The following is a 24998-nucleotide window of genomic DNA, read 5'->3' on the forward strand; positions in this document are numbered from 1 at the left end:
TATTGACAATGCTAAATGTGATGATGTATATTGTGTTGAAGATCTGAAATACAATTTGTTGAGTGTAGCACAACTAAATAATATAGGATACCAAATAGAATTTCAGAAAGGAATTGTCAAAGTTCATGACAAACATGGAAAGTTGGCTGCTACCGGGACTCAAACAAGAGGTAATACATTTCACCTTGACTCAACTCAGAACAATTGTCTGTATGCAAAAATAGAAGATACCTGGTTATGGCATAAAAGGTTTTGTCATGTAAATTTTGATAATCTGATCAAAATAAGTAAGAAGCATCATGTAAGAGGTCTACCGAGCTTGGAAAAACCTGAGAATGCAATATGCTGAGGATGCCAGATGGGTAAGATGACAAAATCAAGCTTTACAAGTAAGTCTTACACTTCTAAAGGAATTTTAGATCTTGTACACACTGATCTTTGTGGTCCTATGAAAGTTCAAAGTTACTATGGTGATAAATAATTCATATTATTTGTGGATGATTACTCAAGGATGATATCAATTATGTTTCTAAAAGAGAAATCATAAGCTTTTCAAATGTTCAAATGGTATAAGGAAAGAGTTGAAAAAGAAACAAGAAGATAATTGAAATGTATTAGATCTGATAGAGGAGGATAATTCATTTCTAATGAATTTAACTTATTTTGCAATGACCATGGTATAAAGAGACAAGTGTCAGCACCAAGGACACCATTGTTGGCATATGGACACTCCAATGAGACATTGTATGTGATTGAAGGTTTTGTCATTGATGGCAACCTTGCAATCCTATGGCACCAGCAAGACATTCTACCGGCAAAGCATTATTCAAACAAGACAGTGCATCGGCATCAACAAGACCACTCTACACCAGCACCGGCACCAGCATAGAAGAAAAGATGTATACCGGCACAGAGGCCGACAGGATTTTTGATATGTAATATTTTGATTATTATTGTAAGCCAACTTGGCAAATTGTAAAATGACTCTTGTATATAAAGGAGATCATTGTAGACATTTGTAGGAGTAAGTAAGCGAGCATAAAGAAAATTATTAGGCAGACCTAATGTGGAAATTATAGGTCAAGGGTATAAGTAAAGAACAAAGCAAGAACCGGTACTGAATCTGGCATTGAAGATGCTATTATAAAGTAGTACAGATCATTGGATTAGTATAATCCTCATTATAAGTCAGTGTGACTTCTCACTGAGCAGTGTGCTCTAGGCAATTGGCCTTCCTGCATGTGCAGGCCCCTATTGTAAGTAATATTCTCTTATTGGCTAGTAAGTGAATATTGTGGGTCACAAATCCCACCGAGGTTTTTCCCACACCGGGTTTCCTCATTAAACATCTTGTGTTATGGTGTTCTTTTCATGTGGATGTTTTTGATTTTGTTTATTACATTAATTCTTGCATACCGGTACATTGCTACTTTATGTTCTGTATGTTTTAACTTAAGAAAATTTGACTACCGATTAGATACTGATTCACCCCCCCCTCTCAGTATCTGTGGGAACCCTAACAATTGGTATCAGAGCTTGGTCCTCTATTTTCAGAAGCCTAACAACTTGAGGAAGATCTTGACACCGGTAAAGATGGAAAATCTGATGAAGCAACTTGAAGGAGCTCTTACTGACTATGATGTAGAGAAGTTGAAAAATATTAAATTAGAAGATGATTTAAGAGCAGCTCAGGATATCATTCAGGCACTTCAAAAAAATCTTACTGTTACAAGAAATAAGAGAAGAGAACTTTGTGAAAAATTGCAAAATGAGAATGATGAAAAGGAATCACTTAATGATATGATAAGCAAGTTGAAACAAGAGATCATGACAACAAAAAATGAAATGCAAGATATGACTATGGGATTTTGCAAAGAGATTGAGGACAGAAAGAAGAATGAAGAAGAATTGACCAGAAGACTAAGTGATGCAGTAAATGAGAACACAAGACCTAGCTATGAAAATGACATGTTGAAGACAGATCTAATGCATACTCAGAATGACTCAAATGAACTAATGAGACAAAAAGAAATCTTGGAAAGGGAATTGGAAACTGCAAATCAACATAAAGAAAAATTCAAGAAAAGCTCAGAAGAACTTGGTACCTTATTAAAGAATCAAAAACCCAAAGGTGACACTTCTGGAATTGGATTTGAAGTTGGAGAAAGCTCCGGTACCGCAAATACTCAGGATCACAGCAAACTAGTAAGACCACCTAATACTGCAATATCAATCCTCCCACCGGTCAATGCTCCAAATGCAACAAAGTTGGTCATAACTCTGAAAATTGCAGAATGAATGTAAGATGTTATGTTTGTGGAAGATTTGGACATCTATCAAATCAATGCAGAACACAAACCAACATAGGTTATGGGAAAGCTATTCAGATAAATAATGTAACTTGTTATGCATGTAACAAGATTGGGCATATTGCTAAATTTTGTAGAAGTAAAGGTACACCAGTAGACAATAAAAGTGCTAGCTTGAAAGGTAAAGAAAAAGTTGAAGAGGTTAAGCAATAATTCTCAAAGCAATGGATTAAAAAGGCTGATCTAAATATTGGGAATACTCCTCCACCGGTAGAACCAACAAATGCTCCACTGGCAGGACAATGTGATGCTCCACTGGCAGGACAGAGCAGTGCTCGACTGGCAGGAAGTTCTTCACATAATTGAAGAAAATTGTCTTGAGGGTTTGGCAATCTAATGACACATGTACTATTATACCCTCGGTTAAAGAAAAGAAGTTGAAAATCACTTATTACCGACAAATAAAGTTAAGTGAATACATAACTGGCATGCAATTAATGTGGTAGGTAGTGAAAAAGACTTTATAAAATAAGGTTTTGGCTCCATTTCATTTCACCGTGATTTCAAACTTTCAAAGAGCGTGAAGATTTCTGAGCTAAGGCATTTCGAGCAAGAAGCAAGCACACTCCAAGCAATCATCCATCCAAGACAGAAAAAGGTATTTTATCATGGCATCCACCTCTGCGATTGAATACATAGCGAACCCTACTATTGTGGAAGTAATTAAAAGACCTAGGCCCGTATTTCAATTGGTCCCCAAAATAGCAGAGAAGGATGATACCTTAGGTGCATTCTCTCAAATCCCTAAAGGTGTTGTATATGCTGAAGACCCTAGAATGTATATTCACTACAATATTGAAGAGATAGGAGACGAGGAAATCAAAACCATGTACAAAACTGAGATATGTGATGATACCAGCAATATCAAAGCTGAACACAAAATCATTGAAACCCTAGGATTCACAGAGATCCTGAGTATTCCTGAATTTCCTAAGGATGTGATTAGGATAGTGTTAAGCAGAGTTCATGGAGAATTTTTCTGGTTAGATGCAATTCATAAGATCACCAAGAAAGTGGTAAAGGCTGTCACAGGGTTACCGACCACCGGTAAAAGACCAGACAAAAACAAGAAAGTTTCAAATGATTTAGTCATTGACCTACCAGGTGCAACATCTGATAAAAGATATTTAAGGGTTAATGATGTAAAGGATACAAATGTGAGATTCATAAGCATGATATTAGGTTACAAAGCCACTCATGCCAATAGACTCAACTTAGTTTCAAGTTTATGCATTAAGAGTGCTTATGACATAATAACCAACAATGCAAAAATTGACATCTGTGAATGGCTAAAGGATGAACTGATAGGCAACCTTGGAAAGATAAAAAAGGATAAGAAAGGAACCTTCAGATTTGGAAATTTTTTAGTGTGTCTAATGATTCATATAAAAAAACAAGTTCCCGATATAGGATATAAAGAATTTGGATATGACATACCGGTAGGAAAGCAACTGACAGAACTGTTCAATACCATGGGTGAGAATAAGGAAAACAACATTCATGACTTTTTCCAAGCACTAAAGACAAAAATGAAGAAAAGGACAAGGTTATCTCAGGAAATTGTAGATAAATACAAAGATGATATATGCTTTATTATCAAAAAGGATGAAATATGGATGGAAGCAGTCATCCCTAGGACAATCTGGGTAACAGAAATGGGCTATGAAATAGATGACCACATAGTTGAAACATATGCCAAAGCACTTCTGGAAGCCCCCAATGAACCTAAGGAGGAAGCATTTGGTAGTGCTGAAACAATAGAAAAAAAAATACAGTCCAAGAAAAGAGTGAAGAAGGTAGAAGCTTTTGTGTGAAAAGGATCCAGACAAGCAAAAGCCATTAAGGAAGATGTATTAAAGAAAACCAGCATAACTAAAGATGAGTTGGCAGCCCACAACCTGAAGCTCATCTATCACTGGTAGGTACTTCTTCAGAAGGAGACATGCCAACAACCTTTAAAAGAGTTGTTAGGAAAAGAGATCCCTCACCGGCAACCACTCCTTCACCTAGAAGGACAAGGCAAAAGAAACAAGCTGTGAGATCTCTGGTCAGAAAGGTCACACCCAAAAAGAAGTTGACCCCTAAGAAAAAGAAAAAGGCAAAAACTGACTTGGCACCTCTAGACATTTTGTTAAATGAGATCATAGAGGAAGGAAAAATAAAGAACATAGGGAAAATTTATGACACCCTATTGGCTGATGAGAAAGGGCAAGTTGAGGAGAGTGTAATACTACACATGGACATGTTTAAAATTTTTTTGATGGAAGTCATAAATGAAATTCCTGATGACTTATACAAAAGACTTGAGGCCAGAAGGCAAGGAGTAATTGAACTGGACAAGAAAATAAAAATAGAAAAACTACTTGTTGTATATCCGGTAAACTCCCCAAAAGAAATTGATGATCTGATAGCTTAGGCCAACGGGACAGTTTTTTCCACTGCACACTAGCATATTTCACTGATGGCAGGTAGAGTTATAGAGGTTTCAAAGGAAACAGAAGATGGTTGGGACATATTTTTGGTTGAAAAAGAGAAACAAGAAGAATATAGGAATCCCAAGCCTATTAAGGTATATCAGAAGGATAAGGACAAAGGGAAAGGGAAAATTGGTGGACCTCCAAGCATAAAGGTTAAAGATAACCTACCTCCACCTATAAAAATTGCAATCCCTGAAAACCAACTGGCAACTGAAAGCATGGATGCAGAGGATAGCAATACAAATCCTAAAGTCCTATTCACTGTAAATGTTGATACCCAAAAGATCAACATAACAGTTGATAAAGACCCAAGTGAAAAATCAGATATGGCTAAAGAGCCTCTGGTAACAGGAAATACAGAGCAACCGGCAGTAGATACAGGGAAAAAGATGGAATCTGAAGCACAAACAGAGAAACCGACAGAGCTAAAGGCTCCAGAACAGATGCCACTGGTAAGCAATGAAGTAGGAAAACCAGTGCTAAAGGAAATGCAGACACAAACTAACCTGCCAGAGGTCAATACAAGCATGGTCACTTCCATCGGTACTCAGTTTGTTGGGTCACCATCAAAGTTAACAAATGTGACTGAGGTATTACTTGAATCCATCAAGAAAATAACTGACTATAGTTCACAAGCTTACAAAGCAATAGATGTGTTGAACACTATATTTAAAATAAAAAAAATCTTCCCATAGCCGTGAAAACTAAAAGATTATCGGCCAAAATATCATATCGAGCATCTCAAAAGGAGTTTCACCGAAAGAATTCTTTCATCAAAATAGAACATGACGTGTAAAACATTAAAGTAAAGATGTCTTCAGCGGAATATCACTTTCGATAAATGAAGGAAGCCGCTCATCGATACTCCAGTTTCATCGAAAAGTGAAAAGCAAAAAGCAAAAGGTGAAGTCGAGGAAATACAACTGCCGAAGAGACTAAAAAATTATTCATTGAAAAGCAAATCTCATCGATAACATTATATCGAATAAAAATAAAGGGGTTTCATCGATAAAGGGGGACATCAAAGAAAAAAGGGCTTTCGAAGGGCTTGCATGGACTTTCACTGAAGAATAGTGTCCATCGAAATATGATTTCGATGAAACTCACGAATGACTCATCAAAAGAAAGTTCATCGAGGAAAAAATGATTTCGAGGAGACTAGAAAATGGTTTTTTGACATGGGCTATTCGTCGATAAAGTGATATTGAGGAAAGTGAGCTTTTGATGAAAGATCAAAGTATTTGGCCGAAGACAAGGGTTTCATCGAAAACTCGATTTACGATCATTTCAGTTGAACAGTACTTCCCGTGAAAGAGTTAAAAGCCCAGGTGGAGAATGTCACATCTGTAATTAAGTTTAAACATTTGAATAGCCATTATAGACACAGAGACATTAACTATGCACAAGTTGCCCATGCAATTACAGTTGAATTGATCGAATTTTCATAAGAACCAGATTGATGCCAAAAGATGGAAAATTGCAAGGGATTTGCTGAAGTTCGTGAACAACAATCAGAAGAGTTCGACAATTCTCCAAGTAAGTGTGATTTCTCGTATTTACTGAAATTATGGAACCTTCTTCTTCTTCTAAAAAGAGTAGAAAAGGGAAAGAATTAAACCCTGAAGAGAAGCCCAAGCGACAGAAAAAGGAGGGTAGAGCTTTGACTCAGGATTTGCTAGACCAGTGCCCGACATCCAGTGTGAGGTCTAAAAAGATCAAGAGTGAAGAAGAAGGATTGGAAGATAGATTTGAACATCTAGGAGACATATGGACTGAAATCAGAGGACATGAGTTGTTCCTATTTAGTTACAAGAGAAGGGATGCTCCTGAGCCCATAAGTAACCTGTGGAAGAAAAACTTAGGGAAATTGGTAGTCCTGAATGTATTTGTGGATGTCGAATTAATGAAAGCTCTGGTAGATTGCTATGATCCAAGAACCAAAACCATATGCGACTACCGAGGGAATCCCTTGGTGGTGATTAAAAAATAGACTATTGATATGGTATTTGATCTAGACTGGGAAGTAGAAGAGAAAGTTGATATGCAGAAACTGTCGCGAGAATTCTTTAACTTGGAAGACATCTACAGGACGTGGAGATTACCCATTCACTGGCCAAAAGTAGGGGGGTCCTTTGTTCCATTCAGTAAAGATGACAAGGTGCCATTTGATGTCAACCAATTCCATCCGTATTTTAAGTATACATACTATGCTGCAGCCCAAGTATTAGGCTTAGAGGCTCATCCTCTCATGGATATTGGGGTTATGGTTCTGTGTGCTAATTTATAATCGAAAGACCCTAGGTCATTTGACTATGCCACTTATGTTGCAGAAGCCCTAAATCATGGGTTGGAAAAGTTGAAAGGAGACCTTGTAAATGTCCATTTCTCATTATATTCTTTATTGATGCACATCATTCTTTATTGTGGACAAGAAATCAATTTTTGGTCAGATGATTTCAGCATCAGAGCTTATGATAAGAATGGTATGAAGAAACCAGTCCAGTTGTGGGTTTCTGCATGGGATCAAAGATTCATCAACAATCAATATTGGCACTTTCAGGAGTATTTTGTGAAACCTCTTAGTGCGGCCTTTGGACAAAATAGAGATTATACTCTGTCCCCTGAAATTAAGAGATTCCTCAGGCCAAAAGACTTCTCTCCAGAGTCTCAGATTGATCACAACTGGGGTGACTGGTATTGCCACCTTAATCATACAAAAATCAGGATATTTGGGTATGAAGGAAAGCCATACATGCTTCCAATTACAGTACCAAAGAGGGTGGCTAGCCTAGAGATTGTGAGACAATTATCTGCTGTCAGTGCCAAACATCTTACGGATTTTGGTAAACAATCCATTGTGCCAGGGTTATTGGTGTTTTCTGATTTTATTGTTAAAAGTTCCAAAAGCTATCATTTACTTCAAAATAAATTAGATTATTATGGCATGACTCTGGGTGATCCTAGAGAGAACTTTGATCCTGAGGGATATATAAGAGCTGCCAGGGCATCACAAAAACTAAAAGTTGGAATACATGCGGCTAAAATGCCAGATGATTTAATTAAGAACCTTGAAAGGGAAGAGGCCAGGGTTTTGAGAGAAAGAAGCGAAATGACTTGGGAAGCCTTCAAATGGAAAAGAGCAAGGGGGATGGTGGATGGAGACTTACTTGGAAACCTCCAAGACCCTTTGGAGATAGCCAAAAGGCTACTTCAACATGAAGTAGAGATTATGCATAGAGTGCCCCCACAAGTCCTTCATTTTATCAACACTGAAAAGGATAGTCAACCATTGGCTCACATGTCACCGAAATCAGCTGCTAGTAGCATCCCTGCTGACTCTCCTAGAGAAGATTATCCCCCTGGTTTTGAAGCAGAGGTGGATGTGGACACTGGTGAATTTAACATTAGAGATGTAGTTGATATAAGGATGACAGAGCATGAAGACTTTGTTGCTGATGACGGATTCGCTTCTTCAAGGGAATTCCTTTCATTCTTGTACTAGTATAAAGGGGCTCATGTGAAATGAAGTATGGCTGGAAAACCAGAAGAAGAACAGATGAAAAGAATACAGGATGAAATCGATACCCTCATGAAAGATATGACCCCTGAGAAAGGGAGGAAAATATTAAAAGAGGTTGGTGTTATCATCTTTTCTGGTTGGGACATAAATTCAGCACTTCTATTTGATGGATTCTTGAAGAAGCAGGACTTGAATCAACAAGTGTTGCCTCAAGAGATAGATAAATTATTCCTAGGCTCCGGATATGATCCTGATCAAAAGGCTCTCCTACAATGGGCATTATATCCGAAAGGAAAAAGACCAATTATTGTGCATATCGAAGAAACCTTTGGACACCTCATGATTCATCAGGTTGGAAAGACTGACCCTAGGGTCATTGCAAAGTTGAACCTGGATGTAGCCAAATTAAATTTGGATCACACAGAGTTTTTGGTCAGGGAAAATATTACCTATAAGGGCTTGTATGAAAGATCTAAAGAGGAAAATTAGAAGTTACAAACAAAAATATTACAACTTGAGACAGGGACTCCTTTGAATGAATATGCCTCATATCCCATAGGACAGAGCTTGGATGATGTTTCTGATGTTCTATATTGGAAATACCAAGCAGATAAGGCTACCAAACAGGTAAATAATATCCAGCAAAAGATGGATAAATTGGTTAATGACATCATTGAACACCGATTCAACACCATGCTTATACATGTCGAACATTATTGGAAGGTATACACTAGAACCATAAAAGCATTAAGAGACCATGAGAGGTTAAAAGCATGATTGCATGAGGTGATAAACAGTGTTGATATGATGACGCCAGAGGAGAAGGCTGAAGGGACTTCATATATAGAAGATCATGTTAAATTCAAAGATATGCTAAAAGGAGATCTTAAAGAATTGGATGATGGGAGCCCTATTGGAATGCTCTCATTTTATAAAGAAGGAGTAGTAATGTCTATGGAAGATTTGAGGAATGAACTTGTAAGCATCAAGGATCGGGCTCTGTCAAGGTTGGATCGAAGCAAAGACATGGCCCCTACCGTCAACCAGATGATCTTCGAATACCTTTCACAAGGAGAAGAATTGAAGAAACAGAGTATTAAGATCAAGAGTTTTAAAGAGGATGATTATATTCATCATTTAGGAATTCTTAATCTCTTTTTACTTAAGTTTGTTAGGAATATTCAAATTAACAATTAGTATTTTGAAAAGACACGTCTTTTCATAAATGACTTTTGCTCTCATATATATATGAGAGAGGTTTTTGTAATATGGGATAAGAGATGATAGGGACAAGACAGCGATGTATGACAGCCTGTAAGTTTTCTGTTATACAAATTTTGATGGAATACATGCTATGATCAGTCATTTTTCTTTGCGTATGTGTTGTGGATTATTTCATTTTGTTTTTGGCAGTCGCTTGTGATATTATCTAAAGGAGATAAGGTTATTCATATTCTTTGAATGAAATTTATGTTGTATGTTATAAGGTTGAAATAAAAGTTCTGCTTGCGAATTATAATTGTTCTTCGCAGTGCTTACTTGAATGTTCCCTTAAAGGTAGGGTTAAATTCATTCAAGCAACTTATGATATAAGCATTCAATTGATCTCATAAGAAATAATAATCAACAGATCCATAAAGGGGTGGGTAAAAGCTGTCTCACAAGTTTGCACAGTAAGTCCTAAAGAAAATATAATGACTCTGTATCCCAAACAGCGAGGAAGGCACTGGCTATTTACAAATTACACTTATCACCATATTCATCATATGTTATTTTAATGCAATAAGAGTAACTAAGTAGGAAACATAGATCGAATAGCTTCTACAACAACAATCTTGAACTCATCTGCTATATCTCCATCCTAGGAACTTATGCCATTCTGAGATAGGAGGAAACCAAGACACTTAATCTGCTATAAAAGGCACTGGTCATTAAAAACAACTAGTGAATAGGTATACCCGCCTAGGTCTTGCAGAGCCTAAAGTGAGAGAGTTAACAACCAAACAGGTTCACTCTGTAAGTTGGCTAGGTCAATTGGAGGGTTTGATCATTGGAGTTGGCATTTCCTTAGAACCTATCCAATCTGTTGATTTGAGACCCAACAAGATGATTCAATACCAATTTTGAAAACAATCGCTCCTAATTGTAATATAGATAATAAAGATTCTCTAGGACAGTTGGATACACTATGTAAATACATTTCTGGAAATATTGAGAAAATAAAGGTCGAATCTGTAAAGGACATTGTAGAAAAGGAGAAACATAAATTCTTTGAGGAAGAAATTAAGAAGTGGAACAGAGACTTTGACACACTTCTATCGGAACTTTGTAGTTTGTTAAAAGAGTACAAAAACCTGTACAAAGACACATGCAAAACAAACATCCTGACTATAGATATATACAAGAAAATAAGCAAGACACAAGAAGAGATAAACAAGCTTGCAGACAATTTTGTCAACTCACCAGATTCACTATCTGTTTTTGAAGATAAGTTAGCAAATTTTGAGGCAGAATTACTTAAATAGGAGAAAGAGAAAGAGACAATAATAAATAAGGCAAAACACTTGAGATCTAAACCGAGTCCAAGATTGGACTATCTAGCATCTCTACGGAAGGAAATCTTAGAGGCATTAACACTGGGAAGTAAAACACCAGCAGAGCAATTGTAGCATCTCACCGACACTATGAAGAGAACTGAAATAATAATAAAAGATAGCGAAAAGTTTATGGATAGTATAAACTTAATTTTGGGCGATCTTTTTCAGATAATAACTACCCAACTACAAGGTTGAGGATATGGACCAGTATAACTACAAACTCTACTAACATCTTGACAACCTTTTTCATTGATGCCAAAGGGGGAGTAGTAGGATGAGAAAATTCAAAGATAGGAATCATATGCTCAGGGGGAGCCCCTCATATTTTTTGGTAAATTTTTTCTGGTCTACACATTTTTGGACACCTTTTTGAAATTTCTCATGAGTGTTGCCATCAATGCCAAAGGGGGAGATCGTTGGCATATGGACACTCCAATGAGACATTGTGTGTGATTGAAGGTTTTGTCATTGATGGCAACCTTGCAATCCTATGGCACCGGCAAGACATTCTACCGACAAAGCATTATTCAAACAAGATAGTGCACCAACATCAACAAGACCACTCTACACCGGCATAGAAGAAAAGATGTATACCGGCACAGAGGCCGACATGATTTTTGATATGTAATATTTTGATTATTATTGTAAGTCGACTTAGTAAATTGTAAAATGACTCTTGTATATAAAGGAGATCATTGTAGACATTTGTAGGAGTAATTAAGTGAGCATAAAGAAAATTATTAGGCAGACCTAATGTGTGAATTATAGGTCAAGGGTATATGTAAAGAATAGAGTAAGAACTGGTACTGAATCTGGCATTGAATATGCTATTATAAAGCAGTACAGATCATTGGATTAGTATAATTCTCATTGTAAGTCAGTGTGACTTCTCACTGAGCAGTGTGCTCTAGGCAGGCCCCTATTGTAAGTAATATTCTCTTATTGGCCAGTAAGTGAACATTGTGGGTCACAAATCCCACCAAGGTTTTTCCCACACCCAGTTTCCTCATTAAACATCTTGTGTTATGGTGTTATTTTCATGTGGATGTTTTTGATTCTGTTTATTACATTAATTCTTGCATACCGGTACACTGCTACTTTATGTTCTGTATGTTTAAACTTAAGAAAATGTGACTACCAGTCAGATACTGATTCACCCCCCCCTCTCAGTATCTGTGGGAACCCTAACAACCACAACAAAATGGAATAGCTGAAAGAAGGAATAGATCAATTGTAGATTGTGCCAAAACTTTGATGATAGAAAAGTGAGTACCTCAAATATTTTGGAGAGAAGCAATAAGCACTGCAATTTACACCTTGAACTGAGTACAACTGAAGAAAGGAACTATGAAGACACCTTATGAAATCTGGTATGACAAGAAACCAAATGTAAGTGATTTTAAAATATTTGGAAGTAGATGTTATGTTCACAAAGATGATAGAAATGGAAAATTTGATCAGAAAAGCAAGGAAGGAACATTTCTTGGTTATTCCTCTAGGAGTAAAGCATTTAAATGTCTGATCAAATCATCTAACAAAATTGTGGAAAGTGCAAATGTGAAAATTGATGAATCTGCAGAAAGGAATGATGAAGGAAACTCCAAAGAACCAGAATATTATGAAGAGTTTGTATATGTACAACCGACAAGTTTTACTGAGAAAGCCAATGAAGAAATTACTCAGTTATCGAGTGATGAAGAAGATCATACAAAGCCTACCGAGCTTATATTAGCAAAATATGTCAGAAGAAATCATGCATCAAGTCAGATTATAGGAGATAAGGATGCTCCAATGATGACAAAGAACAAACTGAGACACAACACATGTCTGATATCCAAATTTGAATCGAGGATAGTAAAAGAGGCTTTAAGCAATGAAGATTGGGTAAATGCTATGATAGAAGAGATTGATCAAATCAAGAAAAATGAAACATGAACACTGGTCCCAAGACCAAAAGAGAAAAATGTAATTGGTACAAAGTGGATTTTCAAGAATAAGCTAAATAAAAAAGGTGAGGTCATTCGAAATAAAGCAAGGCTAGTTTGCAAAGGTTATGCTCAAGAAGAAGGAATAGACTATGGAGAAAATTTTGCACCTGTAGCAAGACTTGAAGGAGTAAGAAAATTGTTGGCATATGCTGCTTACAAAAATTTCAAGGTATATCAAATGGATGTTAAATCTGCATTTTTGAATGGTATACTAAAAGAAGAAGTCTATATTGAACAACCTGAAGGATTTATTGAAGAGAAGAATAAAGATCTGGCATGTAAGTTGAACAAAGCTTTATATGGTCTAAAGCAAGCACCTAGAGCATGGTATGAAAGGTTGCACTCTTACTTATTAAAGATTGGATTTATAAGGACTAGTGAGAATAGCAACATGTATATGAAGAATTATGAGAATGGAATACTAATGTTAGCCATATTCGTTGATGATATTATTTTTTGTGGAAATGATTCTTTATGTAAGAACTTTGGAAATGAAATGTGCAAAGAATTTGAGATGTCATTAATCGGTGAGATAAAGTATTTTATAGGTTTACAAATACTGCAAATGAAAAATGGGATTTTCATTACTCAATCCAAGTATATAAAGGAAACCTTGAAGAAATTTGGAATGGAGGATTCTAAACCTATAAGTACTCCTATGCCTACTAATTTTAAACTATCAAAGAATGATGAATCTGCATCTGTTGATGAGACACTTTATTGATCTATGATTGAAAAGTTGCAATATGTAGTTCACAACAGGCCTGATATAGCACATGCAGTAGGTATAGCTGCAAGATTTTCTGCAAATCCCAAAGAAACTCATATGACAATAGTCAAGAGAATTTTCAGATATTTGAGAGGCACTGAAGATTATGGTCTACTATATGAAAAAAGGAATTATTTTGACTTAAAAGTCTATACTGATGCTGATTGGGTAGGAAATATTGATGACAGGAAAAGCACAAGCGGTGGAGCTTTCTTTTTGGGAGAAAGACTAGTAAGTTGGCTTAGCAAGAAACAAGGATACATTTCACAGTCAGCAATTGAAGTTGAATATGTCACTGCAACATTGAATTCTACCAATATAGCATGGATCAAACAACTATTGGAAGGAATGAATGAGATAGTTACCGAGCCAGTAACTATATTTTGTGATAATACAAGTGCTATTAACATTTCAAAGAATCCAGTAATGCACTCTAAGAAAAAACATATCTCTATAAAGTATCATTATCTTAGAGAAGAAGTTCAAGAAAAGAATGTTGTGCTAGAATATGTTAGCACAAAGGAACAAATTGTAGACATCTTCACAAAGCCATTGGCAAGGGACACTTTTGAGTATCTCAGAAGTAAGTTAGGGGCCCTACCCCTATCTAGCACTCATTGACAGAGTTCGGTGACATCATCAATTCTATGACTCCAAAGAATACTATTTGTAAGTTGATGCTGATTTACACACTTTAGAAGGATGTCTAAAGTTGTGCAAGAAATAGTGAATGAAGACAAGTTGCTCTGACCAAGATACATTTGTATATGTTTGAACTGTAAGGAAATTACTTCATAGGGGGAGTAATTATGGATCAGTCTTATTTTTGGCATCGTTGTCAAAGGGGGAGATGATTGTTTATAGCTCAAGGATAACAAGAGAAGAATAACAATAGTTTGAATCAATTGAAATAAATCAAGTTGGTATTGCCATCAATGCCAAAGGGGGAGATTGTTGGCATTACAATAAGTTTGATGGTTGATGATATTGAGAGGGTTGTTGGAGATGAATGATATAATTGATAAAGGATGATTACTGTCTTAATATTATTATTTTGTCATTGATGTCAAGCAATTGATTTTCTGATTCAGTATGATGTTGCCATATCTTAAAAAGTATGTTTTGATGAGTATAAAGATGTCTATAAGTGACATAGAAAGAATGTGAAAGTGAAGGGGAGTAATAAGTTATTCAATGGGAAACTATTACCAAGTTAGACAGTGATGAGATTATGATATTTTGATTTTTTTGATATCCTATATATGTGTATTCAAAGATTGAACAAGAAGGGGAAAAGATTTCATGTAATAAAATGAGTAAAGGTTTGATACTATTCTATTTTACCAAGCAAGGAGCTAGTCGGTAAACTCCAAGGTTACCAATATCGGTTAATGAAAGAAAAAGTCACCGAGCAGAGAATGTCTACCGAGTAAAGTTCAGTATTAACCGAGTATTAACTGTGCAATAACAAAATGCATTAAATAAGTGTATACATTATTAAATGAAGGATGCCAATGAGCTGGAGGTTTATTGAAGATAGGAATGTCGTGCAAGAAGTTTGTTAAGGATCAACGACAATTAAAATTCAAGAGTAAGATCTACAACACAGATTGAATGGTCCTAACCGAGCACAAGTACCAAGAAAGGTATACAAGTTTCAAGGCAAGATAAAACATTTTTCAGATCGAAGGATACAATGAACCTAGTCAAGTTTGAAGATTTGATGGCCAAGATTAATCATGAGAAATGTGATTAAGGAGATTAAGTGGTTGGGAATTGCTTATAAATAAAGTAATGTTGTTGAACAAAGTATGCAGGCAAACTGAAGCATAGAGATACTACAGAGGTGATTACCGAGTATAGAAGATTGAAGATTTGATTGAAGAACAGATTGAGAAGCCCAACAAGGAGAAAGATAAGTCTTATGACAAGATTATCTTGAGCACATTGAGCACATAGAATCTGCTTTAACATTTTAGATGTGAAGTTGCAAATATATTTTATTATTGTTATTTATTATTGTAAGTGACATGAAATATCTTAACCGAGTGGACTTAACATTATTATTTGTAAATCCTCTTGGAAGGTAACATTCTGAATGAGTGTTTGAAATCCTTTGACAAGGTCACTTCTAACAAAGTGAAGATTCTAACAGATCTGAGGGAAATCCCTTGACCGAGTCACATCTAGCAATGTGTATGTAATCTTTAACAGGATTTGCTTTTAACTAAGCATACTCTAGAAGAGTATATTTTCTTGTGGGTTCGAAATCCCACAGTGGTTTTTCCCTATTAGGGTTTCCATGTTAAATCTGGTGTCAAATATGATTTAATGTTTCATGTTTATTTGTTTATGAGTTTGAATGATCTACAGTCATAAGTTGCATATCAAGTAAATGCTACCGAGGTTGAATCTGATTAGAGTAATTATTATTGAGGTTATCTGATTCACCCCCTCTCTCATCTAACTAACATGAGTCACTTCTCAAAGCCTTCAAAGTCTTTGAAAAGCATTTAATGCTTTATGTGTTCAACAAGCTAACGCCTAAAGTCTTCCAAACCACTAATGGCTCTTACATGACCATTAATGGCTCTTACATAATCGTTTATGGTTAAATCCACTTGCCCCCATGGCTAGAGACTTTACCTCTAACTCAACCCTCATTTGACCCATGGGTCTCTTCAAGCATTTATTGCTTTGGCCATGGTTATCCTCATTAACTCTTACACAAGAGTTTATCCATTGGATAAAGACATTATTTATTGGATAATGGCTTTATTCTTTCAACTCAACATTAACCTTACCTCCCAAGTTAACCCTCAAATCATGTCAATCATTTAATGCTTATTCCCTCTCCTCTCAACCCATCTCATGTTGACATTTGTCATCCAAGGATTGGATTGAAAGCCCTCACATGGATCAGAAACCCCTCAATCCTGGCCCTTATTGATATTACTCAATCTCAACCCTCCATTGCTCCATTTTACCTATAAATAGAGCTCATTTCTTCATAATCGAGATCCTGAAATCTTGTATGCATCTAATTTATAGTGAAATTTAGAGAGCATTTAGCATAATCATCCACATTTGTCTTTTTGGGCTAAAATTAACATTAGATAATATCTTGTTTTAGCTTGTTCACATTTGCATTCTCATAATCATCCATTTTACAATCTTGAACCTCCATAAGACATCCAGAATAGTGCAAAAAGCTACTAAGAGCTACACTCATTTGGGAACTTGGAGAGGAGAGGAACAAGGGAGGAGAAGCTACAAGCATGGTGAAGGGAATTTTGAGATGCCTTATTGCATTTCTTAGATTTATCAAGCTTTCTATTTTATGTTTTGTGTCTCTCTTGATATGCTTTCTTAGGATAGTGTTTGATTTGTAATTTCTAACACTAACACTTGTTTGTTGCTTGTGTGTTTTATGTTTGTCTTGATAATATCCTAACCATCCTTTTTGAAAAGCATCAAATACCATGATATTTATGACCCTTCTATCCATGGTGAAAATTGTATCATAGATATTAGATATGCATTGTCTAGTAAGGCGGCAGATCCATCCAGGGCAAAATTTACTATTTTCAATTCAATGTTAAAATTAAGAACAAATAAAATCGCATCATGGTATACTGGATTGGGAAGCATGATGTTACCTGAAGTATTCCCTTGCCCTGATTTTGTCATGCTCTGCACCAAAAATTATGATGAAGATAAAAAAGCAATTGTCAATAAAAATACAAAAGAGGAAATTTTATCCATAACGTTTTGCTCGTTTGTTGAACCTAGGGTTTGAAGCACACAACTCAAATGTCCAAATTGACCTAGGAAAGCTGGCAGAGAATTATGAGAGTCTCGATCCAAGTCGTAGAGATTCATTTATCAAGGCTCTAATAAAGTGTGGTACTCTGTTGGATCAGAATCATAAGCCTCCTTATGATTCTAACATTTTTGTTCCATGGGTTGGGGATACTATTTCCTTGCTGTCATTTTGCCTGGGATTGGAAAATGATAGGGAAGTGGGTGCAAGCCTTCTTGAAATGATTTTTAATATCCATTATGTAGGTCAGCCAGTAAGATATAGTTTTATTGAGCAAATTGTTCAATCCATGCAAAAACAATTACTAATGATAAAAAAAGGTTCCTGTAAGACATTTAGGTTCTCATCCTACTTGTTCTATCTGCTTCTATCCAAGTATCGTGCAATATTCGAGACCAATAGTCTTCAAATTGTGAACTATAAGATTGATGAGACACCAAAGATAAGGATGCATGATAACAGAAAGAACTACAACCATTTTGTAGACTTCTTTTTGGCACCATTGTATAATGAAATTAAAAGCACTCTAATGCCTAGATTGCCTGTCTTGTAGAGGCTGCATTCAACTGAGAAGTTGAATACAATTGGTTGACTGGTTCTTCATGGAAGAATTCACTATGTTAAGGTTTTACAGATCAACAATAAAACCATACAAACTTCCAATACATGTGACAAAGAGGGTATTTGCATTGGAATATGTACTGCAGTTGGAGAGCATAGATAGGCACTTCCATGGTTAGCAAAAGAAGAGCATATTTCCTTCCTTGCCTTTCTCATGTGGAGGGTTCACATTTGAGAGAAAAGCATTCAATGGGGCACATGATGTTTTGATAGTTTTTAGCTTTGGTGATGAGGATCTCTGGTAGTATGATCCAATCGGTGTAGTTCAAGCAAGGCTTAAGAAAAATGGGAACTCTTCAGCGTTATGTCAACATGAAAGTAAACCATTGCTAGTAAAGCTTAGAAACATGGACTCTTGGGATGAGGTAAAAAAAGAGATGGAGAAAATTGCCGATGATAATAACATTTCAACAGTAGAAATGTCATCACAAATTATGACATTTCACACACAAAGGACAATTGAGGAGGGCTAGAGAATCCAAAATAGGAGGTCCTACAATTTCTACCAAAAATATGCTAATCTATCTAACAAATCTATTCCCAAATCAATTTTGCAAGAATTTAAAGAGAGTTATTGGACTCAAACCAAAATAAATAATTTTTGGACTATGAGGAAGAATCTTGGTGAACCAAAGACTAGTGCAGAATTTGACGCCATCGACGAGGATGAAGAGTTTAGCAAATTGTGGAATATGAAGCATCCCACAACAACATATGATAGGAGTGAAGATGATGATGAGTATGAGGTTGAGCCCACTCCAACAGCTACTACAATCCCTAAAATATTATTTGGAGTCAATGAGTTTATGAAAGAAAAATATAGCAAAGGGGCAAACATTGTGGAAAAAATGGGTTTTGAAGGTGGTGGTATAGGTCCCAGAGGAGAAGGCATTTGGTATCCACTTGAGGTACAACTTCCATCAGATTCAAAATCAAAATCTCCTATTAAACTAGTCATTGGACTCGATTCTTTAGATTCATCATGGAAAGGTACTACTCATTACCCTCAGGGTCCACCTACATTTGTTTCAGGTTCAAATCCACAACCACCACCACATCATGATATTCCCATTGGTGGTGAATCAAGTGCCACTGCCACTGGTGGGGAATCTGGGGATATTATTCCTATTATTGTTCAGTCAAGTGCCACTATGATTGGTGGGGTTGGCATGGGTACGACTACTGATACTAGTTGTTGGACAAGGGCTACAACAAAATATCTCTTGCAAGAGGCCACTAGTGGTAGATACTCATACTATTCAGAATCCTATATCAAGTGACACTGAGACTACAAATCAATCATTTGCAGCTTCAGATCACAGAGCTCAAAAGATTATGAAAAATACACATGAAAGTGTCAGTGGGACAGGATCAGGAAAGGTTGTTGGTAATCTTAGTAATGCATTAGTAAAAACCACAGGCATAAGTGGAACTGAAGCCTCTGTTATTCCTATGTCACCTTTCAAACATTCAATTGCTTCAGCAAGCCCAGATTTTCAATTTTGTGATTACTATCAAAATTTTGAACACACAACAAATGCAAATAAAGAAAAAAAGAGAGCATTTCATAGGGTTTCCTTGAATGATGTTTTAGACGAACAACCTGTAAGGAACAAGGTATTTCCAACATATGAACCACACAAAGATATGATGGAGTTCATGGTTGTTATGCCCCCAACTAAAGATAAAAATCCACCTCACTGTCAGATAGATCCCTCTAAATTTCAAGTTAGCACCCTCCAAATGGATTTTTCCATAGTACATAATGTGGGCAAAATTAGTGTGTCAAAAAGGACTAACGAAGTGGTCTACACTTCACTGCTAAATGTGGAGAGAGAACAAAATAAACTTGAGAAACAAATAGAAAAGTTACAGGCAGACCTAGCAAACAAAAAAATCAAAGAGGAAAGCAGCAGATAACAAGTGCAATGATTTACAGAAAAGGATAAAAAATTTGGGCTCTACAGTAGAAATTGCAGAGCAAGAGAAGATGGATGCAAAATTGAAGGACCTGAGAGAAAAAATGGCTAAAAGCAGTAAAAAAATTGATGAGGAAAGAGCTAGTTTTCAAAAATTATACAAAAGTTATGAGTCTGTTGTTGCCAAAATAAGAAAAATACAGGACCTATTGGATCATGAGAAGGAAAAAGAAAAAAATTTGCAAGAGGAAGTAGAGGAAGAAAGAAAAAAATGTGCACAAATGAAAGAAGACCTACACAATGCAAATGATAAAATTAAAACTTTGGAGGATAGATTGAAAGATAATATGAAAAATACAACAAAGTATATATAAGAAAACATTTGGCCGAAAATAATGCAGAGGAGTGACAAGTTGTGTGAATGGTTTGAATTGAATGAAAGTCTAAGAGTAATTTATATGAAAATCAAAGGGCACTTTGAGAAGAGCATACATGTTTATTCAACAGAGGATATGGCAAAATAAATTCTGCAAGTAGTCTACAGTACTAGTGATAGCTACTTGACATCCAAGGGAATTAAGAGTCCCATTGATGCGATAGTTAAGACATCATCTATCATTCAAAAATCCCAGAAACTAAGGGAAACATCATAAGTTATGGATAAATGTGGCAAAAAGATATTGAGGCTACAAGAAAAGAAAACTAATTTGATTAAACTTGGTTTGCCTAAGACCGTTGACCCATCAAATAAATTCATTGGAAAAGAAGCTTACAAAAAAAGCATGGAGATAAAAAAGAAGTCTGATTTAGACTTGCTTCCTAAGGATACAACTCCCCAAAGCTTTCTGGAATTCATCCAACCATTTACAACTCTGAATTCGGTATTGGGTGAAATGGTGATGTCAGGTCACTCTTCTAAATATGGAATGTTGATGAAGTTGTAGTTGACATTCCATAGTTTACAGAATATTGACCTTCCATTAGACAAAGAGTGGAGCACCCTACAAAAATTGGCACATAAATCTTAAGAATCATAGTATGTATTGCACAGTTTTCTTCTTTTACTCTTAATTTCAAGGTTTTATGTTTTTTCTGTTTGGAATTTGGCATCGCTTGAAATAACTTTGTTTTATGAATAGGAAAAAACTAGCACTCGCTATTGCTAATCGAGCCTATGAATCTATAATGCAAAGTGCAAAACTTCAGCCTGTAAATTTGTATTCTCAAATTCTCCCAAGCTTTAACATTTGTGCATTTCTCTATTTCTGATTATTAGGTTTTGGGAACTGCTATTATCTATATTTAATTTGTCATGGCGTGAATTAATATTTAATTTTGAACTCTATTTTTTGAACAGGAGACATCAGACATGTAGTAGTTGTTAAATTGCTAATCCGACCTTTGATGGTCATGTAAATTTGTGTTGAGTTTGTGAATTGGATGTTGAGTCTTCACATGTTGCAATTCAACTTGAAGCTATTGTTTCTCCCTTGTTTCTATAAAAGGGAATCCAGGGTCATTCACAAAGGGTTCTGAAACTTTGTATTGACTTTTGCATGGAGAATCACACATATTGGTGTATTACTATTGAATGAATTGTATCATATGGCTATATTTTGAAATAATTAATGAAAATCTAAGTTCTCAAACATGTCTAAATAAAAAATAAACATATCTATATAAATAAACACATTATGGTCTTATGTAGCAGTTGTTAAATTGCTAATCCGGCCTGTGATGGCCATGTAAATTTGTGTTGAGTTTGTGAATTTGATGTTGAGTCTTCACATGTTGCAATTCGACCTGAAGCTGTTGTTTCTCCCTTGTTTCTATAAAAGGGAATCCAGGGTCATTCGCAAAGGGTTCTGAAACTTTGTATTGACTTTTGCATGGAGAATCACACATATTGGTGTATTACTATTGAATGAATTGTATCATATGGCTATATTTTGAAATAATTAATGAAAATATAAGTTCTCAAACATGTCTAAATAAAAAATAAACATCTCTATATAAATAAACACATTATGGTCTTTTATTATGCTATTTTAAATCTGGAAATAGAAAGTTGAAAAATACAATTACAAATTGATCAATATTAAATTCTAATTGCAAAAAGTAATATGCTTTTGTAATATGAATGATGAGATACAATAATAAAATTAATAAATACCAATCTCTTACAGTTGCCATTCATCCTCATCAAATTCAGAGCTTTCTTGATTCTTGTCTATGGTTTCTTCACTCTGAGTTTGCATACCTTCATTGAACTGCATCTCAATGCTACCAGTAGGTCTAGTACATAGGTCAATAGTCTCACTGGCACTTTGGTTTGAAGTGTTTCCCAAACCTCTTCTTTCACATTTAGACCTCCAGATTTGCAGTTCCCTATCGTAAGGAAAAGTGTGGACATCATACCTAGATGTATAGAGCCTCAAGCAATTTTCCAAATTTTTGTCTAGCTTGTTTCTTAGCTTAGATTTTAGGAACCCCAAAGAACTGAAAACTCTCTCATCTTCCATTGAACCCAATATCATGGTAAGACATAAATCAACAAGCTTCAAATATTTTGGCATTGAATAACGCAACGTTGCGTTCTCAGCTATATATTTCCAAAGCCTTGTTACTGATCCCTCTTCATGGGGGTTCTCCATTGTGCCATATTGTTCTCTCATAGTGTATATAAAATGAAATGATTGCTCTCAAAGATGAGTTTCATCTAATATTCCATTTATAGTTACTCCATTCAATTCTCTGAATATGCCAAATTTTTTTCTAAAAGTTAGTATCTTACTTCGAAAATCAGCTGCACTATTGAGGCTCCAATATCGAGTGAACACAATAGACATGGCTTCAAGTAGGTTGTCATGAGGGAATCTACTTCTAATTTGTGAGGAAAGATCATATAGAATTTTCTTCACAGAAGTAGTTACAGTCTCAATAATCTTATTGAAATCTTCCCTTGTAACTCTTTCTATTTGCTTCCTGGGGCGCTTTCTTGGTTCCTTGGGGTTGACCATGACATAGAAGTGCATTGGTATCTCAACTCCTTGTACATTGGCACATACCTCCCCATCTGCACCGATTTGTAAAAAGTTGTCAGGATTGTTCAAATCTGTGAGTGTCTGCCACTTAACAAATTTTTCATCAGATAGTGTTGGTTGATTTTGATAGAGATTGTCGAGGGTCATGCATGTCATCTTACGCAGTGTAGCATATTTTGCAATATACAGAGCTCTTTTTTGGGCAACCTTCATAATATTCCTCATTTCCTCTAGCATGGGCAGAAGAGTTGCTAAAGTTAAGAGTGTCTAGATAGATTACTTAACCTCCGAAGAAGGTCAAGAAATTTCGGTTGATTTGATTTGTCGTGAGTTGTGTCAAATAGTCCGATCAAGGATGGATATTCTAAAAAAACTCGATGCACTGGACCATCCAAAGAGATCCATCTGGTATCATTATCCTTGAGAAGCTTGTTCCCATTAGTTATTCCATCAGTAAAGTGTTGAAATTCCACAAATCACTTGGGACTTCGACAAAAGTGTGATTAGAGCTCTTTGATTAAAATTTCAAATTTTTTTACCGAAGCAAACTTACTCACAATTCTAAAATCTAGATTCATTATGTGAGTCATCCAGTGAATTGCAATAATGTATGGTGCAAATGAAGTTTCAATCTTTGTACAAAGATCATTCCTATGACCTTGCATTATTGAAGCTCCATCTGCTCCAACACAAACCAATTTTTTGGCAATCGTCATGTCATCCATGCCTCCATATTCAATTAAACTTCTCTTTACTAGTTGAAATAAATTTTCTGTTGTTGCACTCTCCTTTATTTTAGCAACAGATAGTAGATGAGGTTGGCAGGTATGATTCTCTACAGTATAGACATGCATGCATACCCATGAAGTATTGTCTACTGCCGTAACTTAATCTAAAGAAAATGCAATAAAGTTTGACTCTCTTATTTTTTCCTTTACATCTTATTTTTCAACCCCAACAAGACAACTTGCCCATTGCCATCCACTATTTACTGACCAGTGTCTATTAGGATAGTTAGGAACTTTCAAAAAGTGTGATAAACCACTAATTGATGGGAAATTTGTCATAGCACGCCCTCTGCTCAAAATATAAAAAACAACGCTTAACTGATTTAACTTTTCCTAGTTGCTCCATTTGCATTGCTTTTTCAAAACTAGCTTCAATAGAACCTTTAACTTCAGTAGGATTCATTTATAATTTCTCATGAAAATAATACTCTTCGACATTCCTCACATGCTTACATTCCTCCTTTGTTTTCCATCTTATCATTGATTTTTCAACTTCATCTATCATTTGTTTTTCATAAACTTTACCCATATGATTTTATATGGTGTCAAATTTTAGCTGCAACCTAATTTCCTTGTTATGTTTCCAAGTGCAAATCTTACATCTACATTCTATTGGAGGCTCACCTTCAATTGGATTCTCCATTGGTTCAATAAATGGATACTTTGATGCCCAATTAATTTAAAAATTCCTCACTGACATATCCCACTCTTGATCCTTTTTTTATTGTGGTTCATCCTTTTTTGATCTGGCTTTTCTTTTCCCCTTCCATGCATTATCATCAATGACATTATCACCCAAGTCGATTATATCATTCTGGCTAACTTGGGCATCTACCAGATAATCTTCTTCGAGATCATCTTGATCTGAGATATCAGGTTCACCATCGTCTTCAACATTTGGTGTAGGTTGCGAATTTTGTACTTGTACTTGTGATGATGCACCTTCGTGATTTTCATCACAATATTTTCCAAAGCCAAAGTACGAAGACAACATTCTACTTTTTTTTGGCTTCTCATGGCCTTCCCCACATTCAGGTTTCCTACCCTTCTTCCTGTTTGAAATCTCCAATGAAATAAAGGCTC

The sequence above is a fragment of the Cryptomeria japonica genome, chromosome 2, assembly GCF_030272615.1.
Source record: "Cryptomeria japonica chromosome 2, Sugi_1.0, whole genome shotgun sequence".
In the NCBI taxonomy this organism is placed as follows: Eukaryota; Viridiplantae; Streptophyta; class Pinopsida; order Cupressales; family Cupressaceae; genus Cryptomeria; species Cryptomeria japonica.